We start from the raw sequence: 9,228 nt of genomic DNA on the forward strand, positions 1-9,228 counted from the left end.
AGAATGCTGGGGTTTCTGGTGCACTGGCTTGGAGTTCTGTCTTGACACAGGATGAGGGATCTTCGCTATGACCTGGCAAGGGGGCCTAACACTTCAATAGGCTGCCACCCTCTCTTTGTCTGCTGGTCTGCTCTTAACTACAGTACTTATCTCAGGCTTAGGCTCTTACTGCCACGTGGGCAACATATGCAGCAATGTTTGGAGGCAATTTGGAGACAGGATCTTGCTCAGGGTGCCCTCAAACTCTCAATCCTCCTGCCTCAGCCTCCTGAGAGCTGGTGTTACAGGTGTGTCTTTGATGATTCAACCAAATGGAAAATATATGCTTCAGGGGAAAAACCATGCACTGTCTGGAACATAGTCCTTCTAGGTTATCTGATTCTATTCTTTCATTTATTTTATTTTTACAACTGTATAAATTATAGATAACTGCAATAAATATATTCTAGTGTATATATGAGTAAATAAATGTTCTCTTTTCATGTAAATAAATACAAATATGTAAATAAATTTTCCCACTGTGAAAGGAATCAGTTTTGCTTCCACCTGCACATTAATTTCAGTATCCCAGGGCCGGGGATGTAGCACAGCAGCATAGCACCTGCCTGGCAAGCACAAGGTCCTGAGTTTGATTCCCAGTTCAAAAACAAAAATCAATATTCCTGTCCTGCAGTTTTCTGGACTCTTCTTTGGATTCCCTTACAAACTAGCTATGATATCTGACTGGTTCTCCAGCAATAGGTTAAGTAAAATCTTTAGCAAATGTTCACTGTATAACTACATTGGAAGTTTTATTTCTTTTGGTTTGGTCTAAGGCACTGTTTTTTCAAATCATTCTGCTTACTGGTCCTAAAATCATTAAATTCTAGTCATCAATCTAAAAAATTACATAGAAATTCAATTTGCACTGTTGTAATAAAATTGAGCATTACTTCATAAAACTTTTTTAGTTATATACACGTGTATTTATTCCAGATTGATTTAAAAGTACTTTTGACTTAGCTCATTGTTTTGAGACCTAATGTGTTCATTTTGTAACATTCAACTTTTGCTGGACAAAGACTTGTTGAGTGAACAGAATATTTTCAGGTCAGGTGGATGTAAATGGGGTGTTCAAGAATCTCACAGAATCCAGGGATGGTGAATAATGCCTATCCACCTATAACCCCAGCCAGCACTACGGGAGGCTGAGACAGGAGAACTGTAAGTCCGAGCCCAACCTGGGTAACTTAGTGACTTAGGGAGACCCTATCTCAAAACTTAGAAAAAAATCGTGCTTTTTAAAGGGCTGGAGATGTAGCTCAGTGCAAAGGTTCTGAATTCAATCCCTGATATCACACACAGTCTCTCTCTCTCTCTCACCTCTCTCTCTCTCAGTTCATGGTTCATCACTCTCTCATCCTCTTCCCTGCTCACAGTCGAGTCAGAGTAGGATGAGTGTAGCACTGACTGTCGGCTCGGCACTGCTATCCTGCTAGTCATCATAAAGGGCTCAGCATAGGCCCAAGAGCCAAACATTATTAAGAACTGTCAGGAACCTCTCAAGGTACCCCAGGTCCAAACTCTAACTGCCGAGGTACTGAAAGACAAGAGCTTTTGCGAGTGGAGCAAATGAATTACCTTCATCACATGAGAGAACTACACCATCATCATCCACCCACCCCGAGGATGGGGCTTGGGCTTGCTGAGAAGACCTTGGACAAGTCCCACAAGTCCTCCGGCTGCTTTCACCTGTGAAGGAGGAAAAGTGGCAAATAACATACTGTGAGTGAAATTCTTCTATGAACTGTAAATCACTGCTGAAAACAAAGAGTTCTTTGTGCAGGCTCAGTAGGGTCCTGAGCATTGAAAGAAGGTGGAGAGAAGGCCCTGCTGTCTAAAGACCTCCTGGGTGATCCCAGTGGTTCCCCCACCAATGAACTATGATGTTTACAGGGTGCTTTGCATTAGGCATCCTCCCAGGATTTTGTCCACAAACTGCATGCAGCATCATTTCTGGAAGAGGTGAAAGGTGCTGGTGATCCCCCCAAAGATTAAGATTTACCACTCTAAAGCGGATTTCACAACCTTGGCATCAGTGACATTTTGGTTTCAATACTTCTTTGTTCTGTTCATTGTAGGATGTTTAGCAGAATCCCATCATTTACCTGTACATAGATACCGGTATCACAACCATTCTGCCCCCGCCGGCCTTCCCAAGTTCTGACAACTAATATTGCTACAAGTCCCCTCAAAGGAAAAACTGCTTGAAAGTCACTGCTCCAAAGCAACTTAGAAATGCAGAGAGTACAAGCTGGGCATTGTTGTGCACACCTATAATCCCAATATGAAGGAGGCTGAGGCAGGAAGATTGCAAAGAGTGTGAGCCCAGCCTGGATCAAACAGTTAGTTTACAGCCAGCCTAAATTACAGAGTGACCCTATCTCAAAAATGGATAAATGAATGAATGAATGAAAGGCAGGGAGATTCCAGCTAATGAGACCACCCCCAGCCCTTGCTATAGCTTGGATAGTGAATGCTCCCCAAAGACCCGTATGTTGCAGGTTGTCTCCAGGGTGATGCTACTGGGAGGTGGCGGCACCTTTCACAAGAGGGCCTTGTAGAAGATCCTTAAGTCACTGGCAGTGTGCTCCTGAAGGGGGCAGTAGGACCCCAGCCCTTTCTCATTCTTTTGCTTTCCAGCCATGAGGTAAGCCGGCTGCTCCCCACTGCCATGTGGCACTACTTTCAGAATCCCAAAGCAATGGGTCTGATCTTGGACTAGAATCTCCAAAACCATGAGCCAAAATAAACCTTTCTTTAATTGCCACAGGTTTTCTGTTACAGTGACAGAAAGCTGACTAATACCTTGTCCCATCCCCCTAAGCCAGAATCTTGGCTAGTTTTCCTCCTCCTTTGCTGCTCCCAGTGGTTTTTTCTGTTTGTTTTTGTTTGTTTGTTTGTTTGTTTTTCCGGTACCGGGAATCAAACTCACGACCTTGTGCTTGCCAGGCAGGCGCTGTGCCGCTGAGCTAAATCCCCAGGCCCCTGCTGCTCCTAGTGTGTCCTTCAGTCTTACCCCCTTCAGACCTGCTCACACTCACCTTCCATCTCCTTTCCCCTCCTGTCATCTCAGACCTTCCTTCCTCACCGCCTCTTCCTCACACCAAACCCGGGCACACCTAGCCTCTCCATCCTCTCCAAGGAATAACCGACAGGTTATGCTACCTAAAGCTTCACTCCCTCCATGCCTCTGAGGAAAAATCGTCTCCCTCAGTGCAGCTCAGCCCTGGAGGAGCTCAGGCCCAGCTCCAACCTCACAGTTTCTTCTGTAAGTCCAACTAGTGGCATCTGGAAGGGGAACAGGATGACTCTGACAGAATCACACCAGAAAATCAAAACCAAGCCCTAGAAAGCATATTGGCCTTGGCAGGCAGAAATGTAAAAATAAAAACATACCTTGCTTTGCAATTAAAGTTTACAGTGATTATCTGATTGTGACAGTGCAGTATCCTCCATAGGTAAGGTCTAAAGGAGGGTTTAAACCAAGGCTTCAAGCTGCCAGACCCATTCTGTACCGACGAAAAGCAAAAGCCTTTTAGCAGGGAGCGAAATGAATTAGACTAGAGCTAGAAGAGATCTGCGTCATGTGCGCTGGGCTGCGCGTCTCCCTTTAAACTTGTGGCTCAGTAACTATACCTACAGGCACAGGATATGCACCTTCAACATATTTCTCAGTGTAGATTCAGTAAAAAAGTTTGAAAGCCATAATGGACAATCCATAGTCAGAACTAGTAGGAGACGGGAGACCACAAAAAGTGCAAGGTCACCGAGACCTCCGCATGCCCAGACCGGACGGGGCTGGAAGGCTGCAGGATGGATGCACCCGAGTGGGCAGACAAGGCCGGAGGAAGCCGGGCGAGTGTGGGGCTCCCTGATTTGGGGGTGTGAGGTTCATTCAGTCCAGGGGTCGACTGGGCTGGGGGAGGCGGAGCTAGTAGAAAGGAGGCGAATTGCAGGTGGCCGACAAGGAGATGGGCCGGGCCCGGGGCGCATGGCCGGGTTCCCCCTTCCAGCACCAACCCGGGGTCCGGGAGGGCCGGGCGGGGGCGTCCGTCCGCGCAGGACCCACCCCGCCCGCGGGGCCCCGTCCTCACCGACGGCGGCCGGGCCCTCCCTCTCCGGCGACGGAGCCACGGCGGGCGCCTCAACCCCGGCTGCTGCAGCCGCAGGCATGGACCCGGCCGCCCAGGCCGCTCCAGCCACCACCACCCCGGCGCCCGCTCCCCACCCCCACCTGCCCCTTCGGGAGCGAGCTTCGTGCCCGCGCGCCCCTGCGAAGAGCCGGGCTCTCGCGGGCTCCCGGCGAGCATGCGCAGCGAGCCGCGGAGCCGCTCCTCCGGGTCTTCCTGCGCGGCGCCGAGCGGACGGCCAGACCAATCGGCGTGCGGGGGCGGGTACCTCCGCACGAAGGAGGCGGAACCAAGCCCGGATTGGGCAGCCGCGAGCGGCCGCGGCGGTGGCCGGATCCACAGCGGGGACATAGAGCCCGGGTGGGGTTGAGGGTGCTCTCGGCTTGGGAGGCGGGGCAGGGAGGGCCCGACGGCCGCCCCAGCACCCTCCCCGAGGCGTGGCCGCGCTTACCAAGGGGAGCGCGGGTTTAAAGGGGTCCTTACTTAGGCCCGTCACTCTCCTGAGCCAGGCGACAAAAATTTCTTATGAATCTCTTTGAACCCTTCCAATAACCCCCACTTCAAAGGCTGGGAAATTTGAGATTCAGAATAAATGACAGCCACTTGTTATAACCTTAACTAAAAATCCATAAGGAGGTACTGAGGTAAATACGTAAGCGGGGAGAAGGGAAAAGTTTGTGTCCAAAAGCCAGCTAAAAAATGCCCAAAGAGTAATGCGGAAAGCCAGTTTGACACCCATCTTGGTAATAATAGATTTGGACAGAAGTCATCAATGGCCGCACAATGGAAAGTGGGAGTTTAATAAAACGGGTACTTGTACAATCCAGAGTATCTCCCTAAAGGACCCTTCATGATGGCAAAGGAAGCTACTAATTTTACAGTACAGTGATGGTCCTCAAAGTGTCATCTGTGGTTCCCGGAGATCCCTAAGACTCACAGGCAGTGTACAACGTCAAAACTACTTTCAAAATTATTAGCCTTTCAAAGTTTCATTCATTTATTAGTGTAAAGTGGAATATTCCAAAATGGCTACACGATGTGTAATGTAACAGACTGCATGTAGGAGCAGGTATGAGAACTGTAGTTTTCTTTTAAACTGACCCTAAAGCTGGGAATAGGGCTGTAAATCTATAATCGCAGCACTCTGGGAGGCTGAGGCAGGAGGATGACAAATCAAAAGTCCAATTTGGGCAATTTGGCCATTTAGTGAGACTCTGTCAAAAAGTAAACAAAACAAAACAAAGCCACTGGGTATATAACTCAGTGCAAAGGCCCTGGGTTTAATCCTTGTATCAAAAACAAATACTGACATTAAAGAGATCTGCAAAAACGTTAAACAATGGCACTTTTTGTTTTTTGTTTGGGAAACTATTATAATTTTCATAAAATATGTTAACAGAGTGTTTATTAGTGTTGCATTTTTGGTAGCAGCTTTCCCGAAATGTAATTCCCAAATCATGCCAGGCATGGTGGCACATGCTGTAATCCCAGTACTCAGGAGGCAGTCAGGATGATCACACAGAGTTTGAGGCCAGCCTGGACTACATAGCAGTTCAAGGCCAGCCTGGGCTATATAGGGAGACCCTGTCTCAAAAAGGAAAACAAAAACAAAACAAAATTCCTGGATCATGCAAGTCATCCATTTAAAAAGTGTGCACTTCAGTGAGTGTACTAGCTTTCCCACTGCTGGACTTAATACCCAACAGCCACAATTTAAAGGAGGAGGTGTACTTTGGCCCACAGTTTCAGGGGATTTAGTTCATAGATGGCTCCACGGCAGGAACAGCATGGTGGAAAGGCCTGGCGAAGCACAGCTGCTTAGTTCGTGGCAAATGAGAAGCAGGGCAGGGGAATGGTGCCAGAAGGAAAGGGCTAGGGGCCATATAGACCCCAAGACCATGCCTCCATGACCCACCCGGACACACCCAGAAGTGCTTCACCCAGGCCAATTTCAAGGCCAGTCAAGCCAAGCATGGTGGTGCTGCCCACACTAACTGCAACAGTGACTTTTAGTACTACAGTCCCAGAGTTGCATAAACATCACCACAGTTTCAGAACCCTTTCATCACTCTAAAAAGAAACTTTTAGCCATCTGTCTTGGTTACTTTTGTCTCGTTGCTGAGACAAAATACCCAACACCCAAAATAAAGGAAGGAAAGGTTTATTTGGCTCACAGTTTGTAGAGGTTTCAGTCCATACTTGGTTGGCTCCGAGGCAGAAGACAGCAAAGCAACAAGAGCAAGGGGGAATGGCAGCCGAACAGCAATGCAGCCAGAGCAAAAGGGAGGAATGGCGGCAAGCAGCTTCTTTTTCTGCCTTACTTTGTAAACAGGCTACCCCCACCTAAGGGGCGTGTAGCTCTCACATAATCTCCATGCCCTCCTCTTCCACAGGCTCAGGATGTATATACAAAGTAAGCCCTGGCTTCCTGCTGAGTCACTTAGTCAAACCTCCATAGACTCCCCAAGTTGACACAATGTATCAACCATAACACCATTGCTACCTGCTATAGTTTGGATGTGAACTAACTCCCAATGGTTTGTGTGTTGGAAGGTAAATTGGTCCTGGCAGTATTAAAAGACAATGGAGCCTTTAAAAAGTAAGGCTTAATGCAAGGTAATTAGAACACTCACGGTGCTGCCCTGGGAAGAGATTAGTGCTGGTCTTTTTTGTTTGTTTGTTTGTTTTTTGTTTTTGTTTTTCTCGGGTACCGGGACGAACTCACGACCTTGCACTTGCCAGGCAGGCGCTTTGACGCTGTGCTAAATCCCCAGCCCCAGTGCTGGTCTTTATGAGGGTATTTCTCAGAAGTGAATTAGTTTCCTGAAGAATGGCTTGTTATAAAAGGAATGAGCACTCAGGAGGCTGAGGCAGGAAGACTGCTGTGAGTTCGAGGCCAGCCTGAGCTATAAAGGGAATTGAAGGCCAGTTTGGACTTCATAGTGGAACCCTGCCTCAAAAAAATAAAAATAAAAATAAATAAATAAATAAATAGAATGAGCCTTGGTCTTATGTGATGGCATGTACCTGTTTCCTAGCTACTTAGGAGGCTGAGACAGTAGGATCACTTGCGCCCACAAGTATGAGATCAGCCTTGACAACATAAAAAAAAAAAAGAAAGAAAAAGAGTTACCATTACCCCCGAATTTCTTTTTCCATCTCTCCATGTGAGCTCTTCTGCACACACTGTCGCTATTGTGATGCCATCTGCCATAAAACCCACAGAAGAGTCAAGTGGAGCCATACTCTTGAACTTCCAGAATTGTGAACTAAATAAATCTCTTTTCTTATCCAGCCTCAGGTATTTTGTTACAGCAATAGAAAACAGAGTAAAACACTCCACAATGTTCTTTTCTTTTTCTTTCTTTCTTTCTTTCTTTCTTTCTTTCTTTCTTTCTTTCTTGGTGCTGGGAATCACACTCAGGACCTTATGCTTACCAGACAGGCACTGTGCCACTGAGCTATATCCCTGGCCTCATCCACAATTTTCTTATCCTCCCAATCCTAAGCAACTATTGCTATCCTAGGAGGTGTGAATCTCTTGAGTTTCACTGCACTTCCCTAATAGGTAGTGACATTGAGCTTCTCATGTGTATCTTCTTTGGAGAGACGTCTATTCAGAACCTAACTAGGCTGTTTATTCTGAGTGTAAGAGTTCTTTATATATTCTAGATATATGTGCCCGATTAGATGTATGAATCCCAAACCTCTCCACCCCCCGTGGGTTACCTCTTCATATTATTGCCCCTGTTGAGATGGAGTCTTTCGAGCCACAAAAGTTTTTAATTTGGATGATGCCTAATATCTGTGCTTTTTCTTTTGTTGCTTGTGTTTTTGCTGTCATAGCTAAGAAATCATGGCCTAAGAAATCACTGCCTAAACCAAGTTCACAAAGGTTTACAGTATATGGTGTGAAAGACCTCAGTTTTCATTATTTTGCATATGGATGGATGTTCTCACTGTCCCCACCTGAATGTTGGAAGAACTATTCTTTCCCCTACTTAAATGTCTTGCCATCCTTATTGAAAATCAATTGCCCCTAAATGTGAGGGTTCCTATCTGTATTCTCATTCTATACTTGTGATATATTCTTATCTATTGTTATGCCAGCGCCCTGCTGACTTTATTATCATTGCTTTGCATTAAAGTTTTGAAATCAGAGAGCCAGTTGTGGGGGAGAACACCTGTAGTCCTAACACTTGGGAGGCTGAGGAAGGAGAGGCACTGCAAGTTCAAGGCCAGCCTGGGCTACACAGCCAGACCATGTCTCCAGAAAAAAAAAAAAAAGTTTTGAAATCAAGGGATGTGAGTCCTACTGCCTTATTCTTTTTGAGATTGTTTTGCCTATTCTGGGTCCCTTGAATTTCCATTGTCATCCTTCTCGTCAATCTTTCTATGTTAAAGAGAAAAAAAACTCAAATTTTAAAACAAGAGAATAGAAGGGTAACAACGGTTAATACATTGCATATTGTTATCTTTAAATTAGTTACTCAGAGTACAAGATATCAGCATTTAATTGTCCAAACAATGTTAGCACAAACCTTTCTTTTCAATGAACTAAGAGAAATCAGTAGTATAACTATCTTAACTATCTTTTGTATATATATGGTTTCTTTTTTTTTTTGCTATTCCCTTCCTTCTTTTCTCCATTTCTCTATCTCATTTCTTTTTCCTTTTGAAGTTTCTTCCCATTTTACAATATCTAGTGTACATTTGGGATCTTATTTACTCTTTCAGCTTCTCACATTAGGGAGACAATACAATGCTTACACATATGCGTCTGGTTTATTTTACTTCTTAGTATGGCTTTTGTATTTGTGCTAAATACAAAAGTATGGCTGTGTTGTTGAGCTAAATCCCCAGCCCCTCCAGGACTATGTTGAATAAGAGTGGAGACAGTGGATATCCTTGTCTTGTTCCTGATTTTAGAGGGAAAACTTTCAGTTTTTGTCCATTTAGTATGATGTTAGCTATTGGTTTGTCATAGCTGGCTTTTATCAGACTGAGATAAACATAGGGCCGGGGATATAGCTCAGTGGCACAAGCGCCTGCCTGA

At 45.7% G+C, this 9,228-nt stretch overlaps 1 protein-coding gene across 11 annotated transcripts in view; it reads right to left on the reverse strand.

Annotated features, from left to right (window-relative positions):
• Positions 1 to 4,401, reverse strand: part of Flywch1 (FLYWCH-type zinc finger 1) — a 26,278-nt gene extending 21,877 nt beyond the window's left edge. For 3 of the 11 annotated variants that reach the window (XM_005391394.1, XM_013517976.1, XM_005391393.1), the window contains exons 1-3: positions 4,137 to 4,270; positions 3,439 to 3,551; positions 1,621 to 1,731 (exon numbers count right to left, since the gene is read on the reverse strand). The gene's annotated coding sequence lies outside the window, so the exon portion shown is untranslated. The other 8 variants (XM_013517972.1, XM_013517971.1, XM_013517973.1 and 5 more) reach the window with 8 other exon arrangements.
• Positions 4,402 to 9,228: the final 4,827 nt, after the last annotated feature.

This window comes from Chinchilla lanigera, unplaced genomic scaffold (assembly GCF_000276665.1).
Source record: "Chinchilla lanigera isolate Chin_1 unplaced genomic scaffold, ChiLan1.0 scaffold00041, whole genome shotgun sequence".
In the NCBI taxonomy this organism is placed as follows: Eukaryota; Metazoa; Chordata; class Mammalia; order Rodentia; family Chinchillidae; genus Chinchilla; species Chinchilla lanigera.